The sequence below is a fragment of the Rana temporaria genome, chromosome 1 (assembly GCF_905171775.1).
Source record: "Rana temporaria chromosome 1, aRanTem1.1, whole genome shotgun sequence".
Classification (NCBI taxonomy): Eukaryota; Metazoa; Chordata; class Amphibia; order Anura; family Ranidae; genus Rana; species Rana temporaria.
In genome coordinates this window covers 389,920,180-389,941,958 of record NC_053489.1, presented here as the reverse complement: position 1 = coordinate 389,941,958, position 21,779 = coordinate 389,920,180, and the positions used below count along the sequence as shown (strand labels likewise).

Sequence of the window (21,779 nt, the reverse complement as noted above, 5' to 3'; positions counted from 1 at the left end):
CTCGCTTTGCTAGAACATTGTGAGAAAAACGATGGTGTGTAGGCAACTTCGTCTTTGAAAATTGAAGTTTCAAAAACGTCATTTTTTACTTCACAGAAAGTGTCGTTTTTTTTCATCACATAAAGTGATGGTGTGTACGCGGCATTAGGCCTACTCTGTAACTCAAAAAATGCAACCTGTAGAATTTTTTAAACGTCGCCTATCAAGATTTTTAAGGGTAAAAGTTTGACGCCATGCCACGAGCGGGCGCAATTTTTAAGCGTGACATGTTGGGCATCATTTTACTCGGCGTAACATTATCTTTCAAAATATATAAAACAATTGGGCCAAATTTATTGTTGTCTTATTTTTTAATTCAAAAAAGTGAATTTTTTCCAAAAAAAGTGCGCTTGTAAGACCGCTGCGCAAATACGGTGTGACAAAAAGTATTGGAATGACCACTATTTTATTCTCTAGGGTGTTAGAAAAAAAAAATATAATGTTTGGGGGTTTTAAGTAATTTTCTAGCAGAAAAAAATGTTTTAGTCTTGCAAACACCGAATCTGAAAAACACCTAAGGTCTGGAAGTGGTTAATAAATAGAACATTTTACTACCAGGCAGAAGATAAAAAAAATCTACCAACATAGCAACAAGTGATGAAAAGATGATCATTTTTCCTATTGGCTAAAATAAAAAACGTTGAAGTACAAAGACGTCGGACGACGATGTATGCAAACGCGCAAATAAGCATGAATACGCGCAAAAAAACGCAGAAAAAAACGACCGAACGACCTACGTTCAGGTGTGAATGCAGCCTTAAAGCGGAGGTTCACCGGTAAAATGCTGTTTTTACCCTTAGATTAATGCTCATTTAGTCTAGGGGAATCGGCTAGTTGTTTTAAAATCCGAGCAGTACTTACCGTTGTAGAGAGCGATCTTCTCCGCCACTTCCGGGTATGGGCTGCGGGACTGGGCGTTCCTTCTTGATTGACAGTCTTCCGACGGTCGCATCCATCGCGTCACGATTTTCCGAAAGTAGCCGAACGTCGGTGCGCAGGCGCAGTATAGAGCCGCACCGACGTTCGGCTTCTTTCGGCTACTCGTGACGCGATGGATGCGACCGTCGGAAGCCTTTCGGAAGACTGTCAATCAAGAAGGAACGCCCAGTCCCGAAGACCCATACCCGGAAGTGGCGGAGAAGATCGCCCTCTACAACGGTAAGTAATGCTTGGATTTTAAAACAACTAGCTGATCCCCTTAGACTAAATGAGCATCCATCTAAGGGTATCTAAGGGTAAAAACAGCATTTATGGGTGAACTCCCGCTTTAAAATAAAATAAAAAATGAAAATAAAAAGAGGAAGGAGGCAAATAATTGAAACTTCCTCTTTTCAGAGAAGTTCCGCTTTAAACCCTGCCTGTTTAAGATTTTTCTAGGCATGAAGACGTAATTTTTAAAGGCACGAACAAGGTTTTATATAGTCCCAGGACTCGGAAGTTATCCCTGAGCTTGCACACATTCAAGAATAGCGAGCATCCTTCCTCTGCTCCCCTCACAGCATCCCTTCCCGCTGCCATCTTTAGTCATCCGATGACACTCAGTGCTGGCAGGGGGCGGAGCCGGCGCGGGCTCACGAGTTTCAATTAGAGAAGAAGGAAGCCCGGGCGGAAACGGTCTGAAGTCACACCTCAGAAGTTTAGCGAGAGATGATGGATGTCTGAGGCGGTCTGGGAGCGAAGGTAACCGGTTCCCTTCGGAGCAATGCGACTGAGAGACTTGTGTGGATGTGGAGAGGTCATTTAAATAATGAGGGCGGGAGCGCCGTTCTTGGTAATAGTGTGTTGTTCAGCGGGTAATGCGGAATTGGGTATTTCTAGGCCATGGAGCCTGTAGGTGTAAGGTACCAGGCTACTCATTTTGTCTTTGGCTTAGTTTTCTCCGGTATTTTTGTTCTCCCCATGTGGTGTAATAAAGTTTTACAGAGGCTCCTCTGCTGTAGGTGACGTTGGAATGCTGTTTTCTGATTGGTCGCCGGGTGTACATCATCGTCGTTCTAATTGTTCTCTATCGTTATCCTGGCTGACACCGTTACAGAAAACGGACTAAAGTATTTATATGGTTATTGCAACCACAACCTGTGGAAGTGCTTTTCAAAGGTCACACCACTTAAACTGACTTGTAATTTCATGATAAATCCTAAAAGGAGAGGCTCCAGCCCCTGCCTCCCAATTCTTAAAGTGGAGGTTCCCCCTAAAAAAAAAAATTCTAACAATACATTCAGAAGACTGATTACACTGCGGGTAGGCTGGGTTTTTTTTTTATTTATTTTTTTGTACATACCTCGTTATCGCCGTTTCATCCCTCGGCTTCCGGGTATGATTCTTGCTGGACCTAGTTGATTGACGTTCCTCCGAACGGCGCATACTGCACGTCACGACTTACGGCGCCTGCGCAGCGACATTCGGCTTCTTTCGGAAAGTCGTGACGTCAAGTATGCGTTGGTCGGAGGAAGGTCAATCAACTAGGAACGCCCAGCCCCACAAGAATCATACCAGGAAGCCGAGGGATGAAACAGCGATATCGAGGTATGTACGGAAAAAAAACAGCCTACCCGCAGTGTAATCAGTCTTCTGAATGTATTGTTAGAATTTTTTTTTAGGGGGAACCTCCACTTCAAATCTCTTCTAGAATATGCTCAGCAAAATTCAGAACACTTTCTGCTTTAGACCCCTTTCACACTGAGGAGTTTTTCAGGTGTTTTGGCGCTAAAAATAGCGCCTAAATACCACCTGAAAAACTCCTGCCCTGCAGTCTCGATGTGAAAGCCTGCGTGCTTTCACACTGAGGCGATGTGCTGGCGGGACCGCTCCAGAAGACCTGCTAGCAGCATCTTTGGAGCGGTGTGTTTACTGTTTCTCCACCGCTTCCTATTGAAAACAATGGGACACCACGGCTATACTGCTGGCAATGTGCCTCCTTTTCGGCCGCTAGCGAGGGTTAAACCTGCACCGCTAGCGGCCAAATACCGCGGCTATTCCAATGGTATAGCGCTGCAAAAAATAGCGACGCTATACCGCCACCGCACCTCCCGCCCCAGTGTGAAAGGGGCCTTAAATTGGGATATCTGTTTATATAACCCTTTTTTCCCTCCTAGGCTTCCATTTTAAAAAGTCCTGAATTGGCTGACACAGTGGTTACGTGATCGGGAACTGAGAAGTAAAAACTAAAGCTTATTCTGTACTCGGGTGGATGCAGTATTTATCCAATGCTGAAGCTGTCCCCTGCCATCTCTGCAATGAGAACTGAGTGATCAAACACTGCTGATCGCTCAGTTCTCCCCCTCCGCTCTAAGCAGAGAGCTGTGACTGTCAGTCAGTGGCTCTCTGGTCTGCCCCTTCAGCACTCACTGCAGTTTTGGGGAGGGAGTGGTCAGTGGTTGGCTCAGTCTGACAGTGATCCATGTATGTGGATGGGTCGAGATCTTTTCCCTGCCTGGACCAATTGAGTGACGTTAGCTGACAGTGGGCTAGAGCTGCATGCTTTATCTTTAGACCCCTTTCACACTGGGGGTGTTTTGCAGGCGCTATAGCGTTAAAAATAGCACCTGCATTCCGCCCTTAAACAGCTGCTCCTCACACTCCAGTGTGAAAGCCTGAGGGCTTTCACACTGGAGCGATGCGCTGGCGGGGCATCAGAAAAAGTCCTGCCAGCAGCTTCTTTGGAGCGCATTACCAGCCGTGAACTCACTGCTGCTAATGCGCTCCTGCCCATTGAAATAAATGGGCAGCGCAGCCGGACTTCCAGCGCTATTAACGCTTTCTGGGCTGCTAGCGGGGGTTAGGGGAAGCTCTGCTGATTTTATTATCTGATCAACGTGTAGGAGGAAATGGATACCAAGCGCCCCGAGGCGATTCAGTTCGCATGTGTTGCGCTATATAAGTTTTTCACTCACTCATGTGCAAGCTAAAATGCTGTCTTTTTTTTCTTTTTTCCTTCCATGTCCTCCTTAGATCACTTGTAGTGCTAAGTGGATTTTCCTTTAGTAAATAACACCAATGTATCTTTTAGATCAAAGGGCAGAACCACTTAAAGCGGTTGTATACCCTTGTAATGCAAAAGGCATAATGAGCTAGTATGCACTGCATACTAGCTCATTATGAAATACTTGCCTTAGGCCGAGGCGTCGGTAACTCACCTGGTCCACGCCGAGGTAGCTGACGTGTTGCCTCGGCGTGTCTTCTGGGTATCACGGCTCCAGCGCTGTGAGTGGCTGGAGCCGCAACATCGTCACTCCCACGCATGCGCGGGAGACTTCTTTCCGGCAAGGTCGGCCGGGCTTTCAGCTGAAAATCCCCTGTACGCATGCGCAGCTGCAGTCAGCGCCTCATTGCGGGGGGAATATCTCCGAAACCATACAGGTTTAGGAGAGGATTTTTTTACCTACAGATAAGCCTTATTATAGGCTTACCTGTAGGTAAAAGTAAAAAATCTGACTATACAACCGCTTTAAAGACTAAAACTTTTTCTGACATTTGTTGCTTACAAGTTAATATCAGTATTTTTTGCTAGAAAATTACTTAAAACCCCCAAACATTATGTAAATACTTATAACAGAGAATAAGCAACAAGGGGTAAATATATTGCGCTAAAAGAAAAAATGAAGTACTAAATTGATATGTGTAGAAAAAGTTATGAAAAAACAAATGTTGAATTGATAACTGAAGCTGCAACGCCCAAAAAAACATGTGATATACATGTGACAAATAGAACCAAAAACAAGATAAAATAAATCTAATGAATAAACACTACATAAATAATATTAAGTGAATATATTATGTATATAGATAAATGGGTTAATCGTTGGGACGTGATGAAATGTCACACAAAGGCCAACAAAACATATGTTAATAAACCAAGTGAAAAATTGTGTAATTGAAAGCAATCCCTTGAGGGTTAGCCTGATACCATATGGAATTGATAACAGTCCCCAAATCAACATATATAAAAAATAGTGTCCAAATCCAAAATCATCCAAAGTAAAGAGATGGAAAAGATGAAGAAAAATCCACCACCGATTTCAGATTGAGGTTGGTTAGAGAAGATTCTTGAAATCACACCGGAGAAAGGTAAGTATATGCTCTTACCAGATATGAGATCAAACAGGCATATCCATCCACTCGATCCAGGGATGAGGGCACTCAAAGGTTAAGAACTCCCCAGCTTCCAGCTGATCCTCGCAGGATTCATGCAGGTGGCTCTTTCCGCAAAGGACACTCCACTTTGAACTCCAAATCCCAATGCGATCACCCAGAGGAAAAAAATGAGGGCTCGAAATGGGTGAAGTACCATAAAAACTGGTTTTATTTAAAACGGCGTGTAGCAATGTACACTCAACATTTAAAATTGCCGGCATAAAAAACAACAGAACAAACAAATAAATGTACGCCCGGGGGCACGTTAACGCGGTGATGTCAGTGCGTGGCTCCGCCCTGACATGTTTCGTCATAGATGACGTTATCAAAGGGATTGCTTTCAATTACACATTTTTTCACTTGGTTTAGTTAACATATGTTTTGTTGGCCTTTGTGTGACATTTCATCACGTCCCAACGATTAACCCATTTATCTATATACATAATATATTTACTTAATATTACTTATAGCAGAGACCCTAGAGAATAAAATGGCAGTCGTTGCAACATTTTATGTCGCACTATTTGCACAGCGGTCTTTCAAACTAATTTTTTTGGGGAAAAATACACTTCAATTCATTAAAAAAGAAAAAAAAATTTAAAGTTAGCCCAATTTTTTTTGCATAATGTAAAAGATGATGTTACGCTGCGAGAATCGTGATCTTTATTGTAAGCAAAAAAATGTTTCTCATTTTATCCAGAATGGTGCAGCTCTACTGATGGCTGAAAACAGGTCACAGGAGTGCAGAACAAACTGCACTACTGTAATTCTTGGAGAAGTAGGGCCAAAAAAAACTTTAGCAATACCTCTCCTTTTAACAGGACCAAGAACACCTTTTCTCATCAGCAGTTAGAGCAGTCTTGTGACTTCTATCAGTCTCTGGTTAAAGCTTGTAGGGAAAGTTTTTTTCATTGTCCTCTGAGGATACAAGATTCCTAACCCTCTGCACAGTGCTGATTGGGCCTGTGCTGATCACACAATGACTACTGTATGTAACTATACATACATACACACGTGTGTGTGTGTGTGTATGTATGTATGTGTGTGTCTGTGTATATGTGTATATGTATATATATAATATATATATATATATATATATATATATATATATATATATATATATATATATACACATACACATACACACACATTTTTCTCCTTTTAGAAAAAAATCTTTCTCTCCTTTTTTAAATTATTTTATCCCCGTCCTCGACTTATATATTTTATAATTATTTCCCTGTTTTCCCATGAGTTTGTTTCTCTCCTGTGTAGTTATTGAACAGGTCCAGTTCCTGTTCCTTACCACTAGGTGGCACTCCCCCCATTGCTATATATAGGCATCCAGTTCCTTCTAGTACTCTATGCTTGAAAAAGGAGCGCGCTCAGCTACACGCAAGCGCCAGCTCCGGAACGTCGCCGCATTCCAGTGACGTCACCGCGACTCACGCTGCGCTCCACGCCTCCCCCTCGAGTGTCTCATCGTACCAGCTGGATTTCCTGCTAACGGACGGTCCGATGCAGAGAGGCCCTGGAGCAACACATCAGCTAACATCTAGCGCGGACGTACGTCACATTAGGAACTATGGGCCTGATCCACAAAAGGGATACGCCGGCGTATCTACTGATACGCCGTCATATCCCTGTTTCTATCTATGGAACTGATCCACAGAATCAGTTTCTCATAGATAGGCAGAAGATCCGTCATGTGTAAGGGACTTACACTGTCGGATCTTAGGATGCAGTACCGCGGCCGCCACTGGGGGCATTTCTCGTCGAAATCCAGCGTCGGGTATGCAAATTAGCACTTATGGAGATCCACGAAGCTTTTTCGGTTCGTTTTTTCTCCGGAAGTATTAGTTTGCCGTCGCAAAATTAGGGCTGCTTTTACAAAGTGTAAACTGTTTACACCTTGTAAAAGTATACCCTTCTATCCCGCGTCGCTGTCATTTATTTATTTTTTATTTTTTCCCGCCGCAACTCTTTTTTTTTTTTTTTTTTTTTACGCCCGTCGCGATTCTCAAAACCCGGCGCAACGTAAATCCGCGCAAAGCACGTCGGGGAAAATAACGTCGGGAGCATGCGCAGTACGTCCGGCGCGGGAGCGCGCTTAATTTAAATGGGACTCGCCCCATTAGATTAGGCACGCCTTGCGCCGGACGGATTTAAGTTACACCGCTGAAAATTTCTAGGTAAGTGCTTTGTGGATCAGGCACTTAGGTAGAGATTTTGCGGCAGTGTAACTTAAATGGCAAAAGTTAAGTTACGGACGGTTTTTGTGGATCAGGCCCTATCTACCTAGGATCTTCATGTCGGATCTCTATAATCTTATATGTAAGTAGATGTTGTCACCCTTGTATTATTAAAGCTTCTTTGTCGCTAATCCGCAGGCGGCCTCTTCTTTTTTTTTTTTTTTTTTTTTTTTTTTTTTTTATTCCAAATAAATTGTTTAAGTTTGGTATTTAATTGCTGAACAAAATTGGCAGGTGTATAGGGATAGGAAGGCACCTAAAATAATAAAGTATTTTTGGCAATGTCTGCATCTTAAATGCAGCTATTTTCCCAACCCAAGATAGTTGAGTCTTCTGTATGTTTATTAGGTCTTGATTAATACGATCTAAGAGGGGATGAAAGTTATTTTCTTAAACTTTGGATGGTTGTCAGGTTAGTTGTATTCCTAAGTAAGTTAATGAGGTGTTTTTTCCAGCTGAAATCATACTGTGTCCTAAGGTTGTTTGCTAATAAATTCGGTATGTTCATGGGTAGAATATAACATTTATTTTGATTTTATAGTATGACACAGCGTTGAATTTTTCTGATGCTGCAATTACTGACGGTAAGGATATTTCAGGGTTAGCTAAAGTTAGTATAATATCATTGGCAAATAAACCTAATTTGTGTTCGTCTTGACCAATTGTAATACCTTTGACATCTGGGGAGGAACGTATATATATTCCCCTAGGGGTTCTATCGCTATGAAAAATATTAATGGGGATAAAGGGCAGCCTTGTCTGGTCCCGTTTTGTAAGTGCAAAATTTCTAGAGAGCATGCCTGATGAGAAAACCCTTGCCGTGGGATTGGTGTATGAAGCCATAATGGCAGAATGAATAAAGCCATGAAGGCCGAATTTAGTCAGAGTTTGAGAAATATATTCCCAATGCATCCTATCGAAAGCTTTTTCAGCATCTAATGCTAGAAGTAGGGCGGGACTACGGTCGTTATGTATTCGATTTGATAATATTTAACATTCTTCTAGTGCTAGCGGGTGCTTGTCTACCTTTGACGAAGCCTACTTGGTCGGGTTTGATTAGTGAGGGGGTTATGTTAACTAGTCTATTTGCCAGTATTTCCACATACATTTTAAGATCGGAGTTTAGTAAATAAATGGATCTGTAGTTTAAGGGAGATGTAGGGTCCTTTCCGGATTTTGGTAGTGTTATTATTACTGCTTCTAGAAGCTCTTTTGAGAAGGTTTTTGAAATTGCTGCTTGGTTGAACAGTCTGGACAGATTAAAACGTCCTTGAATGTCCAATAATATTCTCCTGATAGGCCATCGGCACCTGGTGCTTTATTTTTAGGTAATTCATTTATGACTTTCAGAATTTCCCTCACTGGAAATCTGATTATTAAGCTTTTTTTAAGGATAATGGGTCATTGGAGGGCAATTTAGCTTTGTCTAGAAACGCTTTTATTTTATTGGTGTCGGGTTGAGGGGTGTTCATGCCTTCTTTAAAGCGGGAGTTCACCCAATTCCTTTTTTTTTTTCTTTCCCCTTAGATTCCTGCTCGTTTTGTCTAGGGGAATCGGCTATTTGTTTTAAAATATGATCCGTACTTACCCGTTTTCGAGATGCATCTTCTTCCGTCGCTTCCGGGTATGGGTCTTCGGGAGCGGGCGTTCCTTCTTGATTGACAGGCTTCCGACGGTCGCATCCATCGCGTCACTCGTAGCCGAAAGAAGCCGAACGTCGGTGCGGCTCTATACTGCGCCTGCGCACCGACATTCGGCTTCTTTCGGAAAATCGTGACGCGATGGATGCGACCGTCGGAAGCCTCTCGGAAGACTGTCAATCAAGAAGGAACGCCCAGTCCCGCAGCCCATACCCGGAAGCGGCGGAGAAGATGCATCTCGTAAACGGGTAAGTACGGATCATATTTTAAAACAAATAGCCGATTCCCCTAGACAAAACGAGCATGAAGCGAAGGGGAAAATGTGTAAGGTATGGGTGAACCTCCGCTTTAAGGTTGCACAACGCCTCATAATATTGTGAGAATGTGTCTACGATGTCTTGGGGGATGATTGATACTTTACCTGAGCTGTGGTGAGTTATTTTAAGAATTTTTTTTTTTTTTTTTTTTTGACGTTGGCGCAATTGGGAAGTAAGGAGTTTACCTGCTCTATTTCCTTCTGAGTAATATTTTAAATTTAGTTTTCTAAAGTACTTCTCCTGATCAGCTATTAGGATAGATTTGAGTTCCTCTCTTAGGTTGGAAAATCGACGTTCTAATTTTGTGTCTATAGGATTCTTTTTATGTAGATCTTCCTGGTTTGCCATCTCTTTAAGTAGTGAATTTTATTTTGATGTTTGTTTTTTTTCCTCTAGCGGTTATTTGTATTAGGAGGCCTCTAACATAGGCTTTATGGGAGCACCATAAAGTAGAATCATTAACATTGTCATTATCATTCAGTACAAAAAATTCTTCAATGTATTTCTTCATCACAGACTGATGTTTCTCCTGAGAGAGAATAAACGTGTTATTCCTCCACAAATAATTATTGGGGCTGAATTGGTTTGAATCGATCTCTAGTGTAATTTGGAGTGTGGTCGGACCACGTTAAGCTGTGAATTTTAGCGTCAACTATTTTGGGAAGGAGATTTTTGTCTGTGATGAAGTAATCTAATCTGGAGTAGGATTTGTGCACATTGGAAAATAAGGTGAAGTATTTTTCTGTAGTGTGCAAGCATCTCCATGGATCATACTTCTATAGAGAAAATGTTGGCTAATCCTCTTCTGGGAGTCTTCCCCTTTTTTGACGTGTCCATGTCTGGATCCATTGGAGCGTTGAAGTCCCAGCAAATAATGAGGTGACCCTTCTGTATTTTCTTTGCCTTCTGAATCACTTTTTGGATGAACTGGTGTGTTTTTTTTTTTGGGAGAGTAGATGTTGACAATAGTGTACAGTGGGGATCGAAAGTTTGGGCACCCCAGGTAAAAATTTGTATTAATGTGCATAACGAAGCCAAGGAAAAATGGAAAAATCTCCAAAAGGCATCAAATTACAGATTAGACATTCTTATAATATGTGAAAAAAAGTTAGATTTTATTTCCATCATTTACACTTTCAAAATTGCAGAAAACAAAAAAAATGGTGTCTGCAAAAGTTTGGGCACCCTGCAGAGTTAATATCTTGTACTGCCCCCTTTGGCAAGTATCACAGCTTGTAAACACTTTTTGTAGCTAGCCAAGAGTCTTTCAATTCTTGTTTGAGGTATCTTTGCCCATTCTTCCTTACAAAAGTCTTCCAGTTCTTTGAGATGTCTGGGCTGTCTGTCACGCACTGCTCTTTTAAGGTCTATCCATAGATTTTCAATTTATGTTGAGGTCAGGAGATTGTGAAGGCCATGGCAAAACCTTCAGTTTACGCCTCTTGATGTAATCCCCCGTGGATTTTGAGGTGTGTTTAGGATCATTATCCATTTGTAGAAGCCATCCTCTCTTTAACTTCAGCTTTTTCACAGATGGCATCAAGTTACCATCCAAAAATGGCTGAAATTTTATTGAATCCATTTTTCCTTCTACTCGTGAAATGTTCCCTGTGCCACTGGCTGCAATACAACCCCAAAGCATGATTGATCCACCCCCATGCTTAACAGTTGGGCAGAGGTTCTTTTCATTAAATTCTGTGCCCTTTCTTCTCCAAACGTCACTTTGCTCATTCCGGCCAAAAAGTTCTATTTTAACCTCATCAAAGAACTTGTTTCCAAAATGCATCAGGCTTGTCTATATGTTCGATTGCAAAGTTCAAACGCTGATTTTTGTGGTGAGGACGTAGAAGAGGTTTTCTTCTGATGACTCCTACATGAAGACCATATTTGTACAAGTATCTCTTTATAGTGGAATAGTGTACCACAACTCCAGTGTCTGCCAGATCTTTCTGGAGGGATTGTGCAGTCAAACGTGGGTTTTGAATTGCTTTTCTCACAATCCTGCAAGCTGTTCTGTCTGATATTTTTCTTGGTCTTCCAGATCTTGCTTTAACTTCCACTGTTCCTGATGACTGCCATTTCTTAATTACATTCCGAACAGAGGATATTGACATCTGAAAACGCTTTGCTACCTTCTTATAGCCTTCTCCAGCTTTGTGAGCGTCAACTATTTTCAGTTTCAGTTTTCTAGACCACTGCTTAGAAGAACCCATGGTGCTGATTGTTGGGGCAAGGTCAGATGAGTCTGGGCATTTAAAACCTTTGAGATTGACATCACCTGGTCTTCCCAGATGATGATTGAGAACAATCCATGACACTGGCAGGTCTCAGCTTTGCAAAGAGGGCAGTGCATGCTATAAATTCTGCAGGGTGCCCAAACTTTTGCAGACGCCATTTTCTGTAATTTTGAAAGTGTAAATGATGTAAATAAAACCTAACTTTTTTTGACATATATTATAAGAATGTCTAATCTGTAATTTGATGCCTTTTTGGAGATTTTTCCATCTTTCCTTGGCTTTGTTATGCACATTAATACACATTTTTACCTGGGGTGCTCAAACTTTCAATCCCCACTGTATATTGTATTGTCTATTGAGGCCACTAAAATTATGTATCGTCCTTGGGCATCCGTTTTGATGTCTAATTGTTGAAAGGAGACACTGTCTTTTTATAATTGTAATCTCTCCTTTTCTTCTTGTCGGATACGAATATTTGAGGAAATTTTTGGTGATTAAATTTGGGAGGGTTATCCTTGGCAAAATGGGATTCTTGAATACAAATGACATCACCTCCGAATTTAATAGCATCTGTCCATAGAGCTCTTCTCTTGAACGGGCTATTAAGGCCCTTCACATTCAATGACATGAGTTTGAGAGACATCTTGGATAAAGGGATAAATGCTGATGTGTAAAATCATCTTTTTATATATATATATATATATATACCGATACTAGTATCGGTACCGATACCGAGCATTTCCCCGAGTACTTGTGCTCGGGGGAAATGCTCCGATGCCTCATCCGATACCTGGGCAGGCAGGGGAGTTGCAAGTCTCCTCCCCCATGCTGTCTTTCCCCCTGCTCCGTGCCCATCTTTCCCCCTGCTCCGTGCCCATCTTCCCCCCATGCTCGTCTTCTCTCCTCCGTGACCGGCTTCTCTCCCCCCGCTCCTCCGTGAGTTAGGAGCCAGAATACGCGCCCCGTCCCGACGAGCTTGCGCGCAGAAGCGAACACATACGTGAGCAGCGACCGCATATGTAAACGGTGTTCAAACCACACATGTAAGGTATCACCACGATTGGTAGAGCGAGAGCAATAATTCTAGCCCTAGACCTCCTCTGTAACTCAAAACATGCAACCTGTAAAGTTTTTTTAAACCAGTCGCTTATTGCGATATTTTTTTTTTACCAAAAATATGTAGAAGAATACGCATCGGCCTAAACTGAGAAAAAAAATGTGTTTTTTATTTTTATTTTTTTAATTGGGATATTTATTATAGCAACAAGTACAAAATATTGTATTTTTTTCAAAATTGTCGCTCTTTTTTGTTTATAGCGCAAAAAATTAAAACCGCACAGGCGATCAAATACCACCAAAAGAAAGCTCTACTTGTGGGGAAAAAAGGACGTCAATTTTGTTTGGGAGCCACGTCGCACGACCGCGCAATTGTTAGTTAAAGCGACACAGTGCCGAAAGCTGAAATTTCACCTGGGCAGGAGGGGGGTATATGTGCCCAGTAAGCAAGTGGTTAAATAAAAAAAAAAATGTGAGAATCGTGATCTTCATTTTATGCAAAAGAATCGCGATTCTCATTTTTCCCAGAATCGTGCAGCTCTAGTGTGTTGAGATGTACAGTATCTCACAAAAGTGAGTACACCCCTCACATTTTTGTAAATATTTTATTAAATCTTTTCATGTGACAACACTAAAGAAATTACACTTTGCTACAATGTAAAGTTGTGAGTGTACAGCTTGTATAACAGTGTTAATGTGCTGTTCCCTCAAAATAACTCAACACAGAGCCATTAATTTCTAAACCGCTGGCATCAAAAGTGATTACACCCCTAAGTGAAAATGTCCAAATCGGGCCCAAAGTGTCAAAATTTTGTGTGGCACTATTATTTTCCAGCACTTTCTTAACCCTCGTGGGTATGGAGTAGAGCTGCACGATTATTCGTCAGTCGTTATCGCAATCTTTTTACTGTTGCGATTCTTGACACAGGGTTTCACGATCTTTGACATGAAAATAATTTTCTCTCTGCACTTGGGTATGCAAAGAATTTCTTGTCTGCTCTCAGCCAAAAGTCAGTCTGGGCAATCTGCCAAGTTTTGAAAACATTCTTTATCAGTGGAAAGTTAAGTCTAAACATTGAAAACATTTTACATCAAAGGAATAAACTTCTGTAGAAACATTTAACCACTTAAACACCAAACCTTTTTCTGACAGCTCTTTTCAAGTTAAAATCATTTTTTTTTGCTAGAAAATTACTTTGAACCCCCAAACATTTTATAATTTTTTAGTAGAGACCCTAGAGAATAAAATGGCGGTTGTTGCAATATTTTATGTTGCACTGTATTTGCGCAGCAGTCTTTTTAAATCCAATTTTTTTTGGAAAAAATTACTTTAATGAATTAAAAAAACTAGCCAGTAAAGTTAGCCCATTTTTTTTTTTTTTTTTTGTATAAATGTAAAAGATTTTACGCCGTGAGAGAATCGTTATCTTCATTCTAAGCAAAAAAATTGTGATTCTCATTTTGGCCAGAATCGTGCAGATCTAGTATGAAGTTCCTCAGAGCTCCACAGGTTGCCACTGGAGTCCTCTTTCACTGTTCTATGATGACATCGCGGAGCTGGTGGATGTTGGACAACTTGCGCTCCTCTACCTGTCATTTTTTAGGATGCCCCACAGATGCTCAGTAGGGTTTAGGTCTAGACATGCTTGGCCAGTCCATCACCTTTACTCTCGGGTTCTTTAGCAAGGCAGTGGTAGTCTTGGAGATGTGTTTGGGGTCATTTTGTTTGGGATACCCCCCTGCAGCCCAGTCTCCGAAGGGAGGGCATCATACTCTGCTTGAGTATGTCACAGTACATGTTGACATTCATGGTTCCCTCAATGAACTGTAGCTCCCCAGTGCCAGAAGCCCTTGTGCAGCCCCAGACCATGACACTCCCACCACCATGCTTGACTGTAGGCAAGACACACTTGTCTTTGTATTCCCCACCTGGTTTCTGCCACACACGCTTGACACCATCTGAACCAGATAAGTTTATCTTGGTCTCATTATACCACAGGACATGGTTTCAGTAATCCATGTCCTTAGTCTGCTTGTCTTCAGCAAACTATTTTGTAGGCTTTCTTGTGCATCATCTTTAACCACTTGTGGACCGCTGCATGACGATATACGTCGACAAAATGTCACGGCTGGGCACACTGGCGTACAGGTACAACCCCATGAAGAACCCAGCCGTGGGTCACGAGCGCGCCGGTCCGAAGCTCCGTGACACCCGATCGCCGCGATCGGGTCACAGAGCTGAATAACGGGGAGAGGTAAGTGTAAACAAACCTTTCCCCGTTCTTCCTAGTGGCTTGTCAGTGATAGTCTGTTCCCTGTCATAGGGAACGACGATCAGTGACATCACACGCCCAGCCACGCACCCCTACAGTAAAAATCACACACTAGGGCACATTTAACCCCTTCACTGCCATTGTCCTTTTCACAGTAATCGGTGCATTTTTATAGCACTAATCACTATAAAAATGAAAATGGTCCCAAACGTGTCTGCCATAATGTCGCAGTCACGATAAAAATCACTGATCGCCGCCATTAGTAGTAGTAAAAAAAAAATATATATATATATATATATATATATATATATATATTAATAAAAATGCCATAAAACTATCCCCTATTTTGTAGACGCTAAAACTAAAATATTGCACTTTTTTTTCAAAATTGTCGCTCTATTTTTGTTTATAGCGCAAAAAATAAAAACCGCAGAGGTGATCAAATGCCACTAAAAGAAAGCTCTATATGTGGGGAAAAAAAGGACGTCTGTTTTGTTTGGGAGCCATGTTGCACGACCGCGCAATTGTCAGTTAAAGCGACGCAGTGCCGAATTGCAAAAATTCGGGACTTAAAAGGGTTGTAAAGGTAAAAAAAAAATTCCCAGGAGAGTCGGGACGCCCACTAACATACAGCTCCTTTCTCTATTTGAAATGTAGGGAGCGTCCTGACTTTCCTGCTCGCCCCCTCCCCCATCTAGGGAGGGGGCGAGCACGACACTCAAAGAAGAAGCCTTGCATTACTTTGTGGAGTTACAAACAGAACAGGAATCGAGCATTTCTCAGAAGAAATAAGGACATTTAAAAGCAAAATCGAAGGATGAGGTAAGTGTAGGAGGACTGCACTAAGGTAAAGAAAGCAATTTTTTTACTTTTTTTTTTTTTACCTTTACAACCCCTTTAACCACTTAAGACACGGACCAAAATGCAGGTAAAAGACCAGGCCCCTTTTTTGCGATTCGGCACTGCGTCGCTTTAACTGACAATTGCGCGGTCTTTTGGTGGTATTTGATCAGCTCTGCGGTTTTTATTTGTTGCGATATAAACAAAAATAGAGCGACAATTTTGAAAAAAATGCAATATTTTTTACTTTTTGCTATAATAAATATCCCCCAAAAATATATATATAAAAAAAAAAAAATGCGTATTCTTCTACCTTTTTACCTTTTTTTTTTTTTTTTTTACTACTAATGGCGGTGATCAGCAATTTTTTTTCGTGACTGCAACATTATGGCGGACACTTCGGACAATTTTGACACATTTTTGGGACCATTGTCATTTTCACAGCAAAAAATGCATTTAAAATGCATTGTTTATTGTGAAAATGACAGTTGCAGTTTGGGAGTTAACCACAGGGGGCGCTGATGGGGTTGTGTGACCTGAAATGTGTTTACAACTGTAGTGGGGTGTGGCTGTAGGTGTGACATCGATTGTGTCCCCCTATAAAAGGGATGACACGATCGATGCTGCCGCCACAGTGAAGAACGGGGAAGCCGTGTTTACACACGGCTCTCCCTGTTCTTCAGCTCCGGGGACCGATCGCGGGACTCCATCGGCGATCGGGTCCCGGTCACCGAGCTTCGGACTGGCCACGGGAGCGCCTCGCGACCCACGGCTGGGTATTAGTACAGGACGTACCTGTACGTGGATGTGCCCAGCCGTGCCATTCTGCCGACGTATATGTGCAGGAGGCGGTCCTTAAGTGGTTAAAAGAGGCTTCCTTCTGGGACGACAGCCATGCAGAACGGTGTTCGGCGTATGGTCTGAGCACTGACAGGTTGACCCCCCACCCCTTTCAACCACTGCTGCAATGCTGGCAGCACTCGTACGTCTATTTCCCAAAGACAACCTCTGGCTATGGCGCTGAGCACGTGCACTCTACTTCTTTGGTCGACCATGGCGAGGCCTGTTCTGAGTGGAACCTGTCCTGTTAAGCCTAGGCCATCTTTTATGGCAACAATTCTTTTTTTATAGATCCTCAGTTATTTGCCATGAGGTGCCATGTTGAACTTCCAGTGACTAATATGAGAGAGTGAGAGCGATAACACCAAATTTAACACACCACCTCCCCATTCACACCTGAGACCTTGTAACACCAAGGAGTCACATGACACCGGGGAGGTGAAATGGTTAATTGTGCCCAATTTGGACAGTTTCACTTGGGGGTGTACTCACTTTTGTTGCCAGCGGTTTAGACATTAATGGCTGTGTGGAGTTAATTTGAGGGGACAGAAAATGTACACTGTTATACAAGCTGTACACTCACTACTTAACATTGTAGCAAAGTGTAATTTCTTTAGTGTTGTCGCATTAAAGGATATAATATATTTACAAAAATGTGAGGGGTGTACTCGCTTTTGTGAGATACTGTATGTACATCAGTGCTGCATTGCCATACAAAATGAATGGCACCACAACGTGCTAACTCAAAACAGTGGCCCGGATTCATATAGGAGATACGACGGCGTATCTGAGTCCGGCCGTCGTATCTATGCGCCTGATTCATAGAATCAGTTACGTATAGATATCCCTAAGATCCGACAGGTGTAAGTGTCTTCCACCGTCGTATCTTAGGCTGCAATTTCACGCTGGCCGCTAGGTGGCGCTTCCGTTTGTTTACGCAAGGAATATGCAAATTACTATTTGCGTATTTTTTTTTTACGTCGTTTGCGTTAGGCTTTTTCCGGCGTATAGTTACCCCTGCTATATGAGGCGTAGCTAATGTTAAGTATGGCTGTCGTTCCCGTGGCGAAATTTGAAATTTTAACATTGTTTGCGTAAGTCGTTCGCGAATACGGCTGGACGTAATTTACGTTCACGTCGAAAGCATGACGATTTGCCGACGTGATTTGGAGCATGCGCACTGGGATTCAGTCGCGGCCGGCGCATGCGCAGTTCGTTTCGGCGCGGGGACGTGCTTGATTTAAATGATACACGCCCCCTACCCGCCGAATTTGAATTCCGCCGGGTGATTTACGCTACGCCGCCTCAACTTTACAGGCAAGTGCTTTGTGAATAAAGCACTTGCCTGAAAAACTTGCGGCAGCGTAACGTAAATGACATACGTTACGCCAATATAAAGATCCGCTCTCCTACCTGAATCTGGCCCAGTGTGTGTTTATGATAATGCAAGTGTTATCCTAAGAGCCGGTTCACACAGGGGCAATACGACTTCCAGCACGACTTTGGGAGGCAACTTGGACACGACTTGAGTATGAATCATCAGGCAACTTGCAAGGCAACTTCAAGTTGCCTCCAGGACAGGTCTGTGGGAGGGAGGGGTTTGCCTGAGAAATGTATGTTATCTTCCTGTATTGTTGCTTCAGTTAAAACCAGGGCTGTGGAGTCGGTAGATAAATGTTCCGACTCCGACGTTTTATGTACTTCCGACTCAGACTCCCCGACTCCGACTCCTCGGTATTAATATGCGAATGTATTTTATACATTCCTTGAGGGAAAGAAACGCAACCTACCACAGGACTACTGGCTGGGAAGCCAACAGTCTACTGTATTGCACAGTTTAAGCAAAAGACAAACACAATGAAAACAATCAAGTGACTGGATAGTAGCAGCAGGCATAAACATCAGGAACAGGATCTTTACCAGTTCAAAAATACAAACCACATTATTTGTTTTTTTTAGAACAAAAACAAAGCTTATCTATAATGAACCAAAAACAAAATCTGCAAAACCTAGAAATGGTTTATATTAATCTTGAAATGTAGTTATAGGCTTAGCAAATGCAAATCAATTCAATGTAGAGTTCTAAGGAAGAGAATTGCCTCTGCCAGATCCTCTTTCATAGAGGCTCTTAAGTCAGACTTTATTATTTTTAGGGCTGAAAATAATCTTTCGACACTGACTTGGGTGGGTGGCATTGCAGTAACTATTCTGGCCACATCACTAACGATCTCTGGATAAACAAGGATGGCTTCTTCAACAGTAAGTTTTGATGAGCGATCATACTTTTCAACTTCTTTTAGTACTGGTTCTCTAACATGCGTTCCCTGTAAAAGCAGAACACAACACTATGGAAAGTATAAGTATTGCAGCTCCTAATTGTGCGTTGCGTGCCATATAGTGAAGCACATGAAAAGCATGCTTCTTCACGGTCACTTAAAGCGGTGGTTCACCCTCCTTCACATCATTAGACCATTACATTCGGCATCGTAGCGCGAGCTACGGTATGCCGGTCTTAAATTTTTAATCCCCGTACTCACTGTGCTATCGATCATTGAAGAATCCGACTCCCGCGGGGAATGGGCGTGCCTATGGACGATGATCGACGGCCGGCTCTGGCACGTCACGCTCCCCGAAGACAGCCGGAGTAGGTCTCGGCTCTTCACGGCGCCTGCGCACAGGCTATGCGCAGGCGCCGTGAATAGCCAAGCCTATTTCGGCTATTTCCGGAGAAGCGTGACGTGCCAGGGCCGGTCGTCAATCACCTTCTCTCACCATAGGAACGCCCATTCCCCGGAATCTTCAATGAGCCATAGCACAGTGAGTACGGGGATAAAAAATGTAAGACCGGCATACCGTAGCTCGCGCTACGATGCCGAATGTAATGGTCTAATAAAAAAAAACATTTTTTTTTTTTTTTAACAGGGTGAACCCCCGCTTTAACGTGTTCGTTTTGCGGTTACGTGAGGCACTGCATGCATTGGTCTTTATTCTTACAGTAGAGAAGTCATTAATTATAACTTTTTGTGAATTGGGACATTTAAACTTGCTTTTTTTTTTTTATTATTCCAATCTAAATTTAGTCGGAGTCGGTGCATTGTTTGCCGACTCCGACTCCAGGTACCCAAAATTTCCTCCGACTCCACAGCCCTGGTTAAAACAGTGATCAGACTTCTGAGGCAACTTCCATTGAAATCAATGGGTACAAGTTGCCTAGAAGTCGGATTGAAGTAGTACAGGAACCTTTTCTGAAGTCGGAGCGACTTCAGCAGTGTGTATTAAGATGGCTCCATTCACTTCCATTGATTTTTCTCAACCACTCGACTTGGGGCAACTTCAAGTCAGATCCCAGGTCGCCCCTGTGTGAACCGGCTCTAAAGGAGAAGTTCCTCTTCCCTAAATATGTCACAATGTATTTAGGGCATAACGTGTTTCAGCTCCTGCCCTACTGTTACCCTTCTCTTGTGAAAGCGAGTTCCTCTCCTCTGCAGCAACTGTCACATTTTGAAATCTGCCCACACCTTCATTCATTCAGAGGTCTGTGAATGAAGAAACTACAAGTCCTGTCTTGCATCCTCCACATTGGCTTGTAGTTAATGGACTGCGAGCTTGCAGATCAGCATGCTCCTAGTCCATTCACTCTTCCTCCAGCTTTCAAACTGAAAACTTGTACAGAGGTATGGGCAGAAAGCTGGAGAGAGGGACAATGTGCAGAAGCCTGACATTGTACCTGTGCTTCACTGATTACAGGTGCAATGCTTTGCAGGCTCCTGGGGGGAAAAAAAATGCAAATTTTTATTTCTCTTATTGTCCATGGACGGACACAGCTCCTTAAATCTTGACAAGTGGGTTATGTTCCCTGTTTACAGGAAAGGACTAGGCAGAAACATGTTGGCTAATTAAATACATGTTACATTGACAGAGTTGAACAGCCCCGCCCAGGGGGCGGTCCCTCCAGACATAACCCTCCTCACTGCAGCCTCAGTATCGTTCTGCCTAGCAAGGAGAAGGACGTATGGCTCCCCTTGGGGTCAGCGCCCTGAGGAGAAATTTTATTTTACTTTTTCTTGAAGAATCTTCTTTCAACTGTCGGCTGAGAGACAGGCTGGATCATATAGATCTTTGTAGTCTACTCAGTCCGACCAGCAAGCGTGGGCACACCTTTGCAAAGAGGCTGGGTCTGCCACGCCATACCCCATGACTCCTGGGGTGGCCGGCGAGCTTTGCTCCGAGGTCCACAAATGACTGGGCTGTGGTGTTGTCTCACTCACAGTGGACCGGGCCGACGGCTACCTCCATTGCGGTTGTAGTTCTGTCAGGAATGCGTCAGCGAGTTCTCGCTCGGACGGGTAAGTACAGTCCCTCCTGCTTCGGTGGGTTGGTACGGCTGGGCATTCCTGGGATTCGGGGGTCCTCTTCTCCTCCCTTCCCTGCTCCTTTTCCCTTGCTGCATTGCTAACATTGCCGCTGTCAGGGGGGAGGGGGCCTTCCTGAGGGGACTGTGTTATCTGGCCTGTGTTTTTTCACTGTTAAAAAGCCCTGTGATGAGCACAGATGTTTATAATTACCCTGTATTATACTTCAGCGAGTAATTAGACACTGAATGATTGGTGATCCTTACCCACCTGTAACGGTTTTGTATGGTCATTATATCTCATATGCTCATTGCAATGTATCTGTGTCTTATCCTTAAAGGGTCACTAAAGGAAAACATTTTTTTTTGCTGAAATGACTGTTTATTGGGTATAGAGACATAAAAGTTAACTGATTCCTTTTAAAAATGATTAATCTATCATATAATGTGCCTCTACTTTCACTTTCGGTTTTAAAGGACATACATGAAGTTCCGGGTGAGAGGTGAGTCGGGAAGACTCACAGAACAAAAACAAACAAATCCAGGGCAGTGTTTTGTTTTTAAAATGAATCTGATTGGTTCTGAGGAGTTTTAGACACACAGTAATGACAGCTTAGACCACCGTGAAAATCTCCCAGTATGATGGTTATAAGGAAACAGGCAACCAGGAAGTGTGGAGATCCCAGCAGAATTACAGCAACTTCAAAGCAAAAACGAACAATAAGGACATGAAACCAGTACTGCAGTAAGGTAAAGAAAGCTATTTAGCTAAAAAAAAAATTCCTTTAGTGACCCTTTAAAAAA

General features: G+C 42.7%; 1 protein-coding gene across 2 annotated transcripts in view; it reads left to right on the top strand.

The window, feature by feature from the left end:
- The first annotated feature begins 1,572 nt into the window (after positions 1 to 1,572).
- Positions 1,573 to 21,779, top strand: part of MOB3A (MOB kinase activator 3A) — an 81,180-nt gene continuing 60,973 nt past the window's right edge. The window contains exon 1 of one of the 2 annotated variants that reach the window (XM_040322581.1): positions 1,573 to 1,719. The gene's annotated coding sequence lies outside the window, so the exon portion shown is untranslated. Of the gene's footprint in view, positions 1,720 to 15,745; positions 15,767 to 21,779 lie in introns of those variants that run through there. The other variant, XM_040322582.1, reaches the window with a different exon arrangement.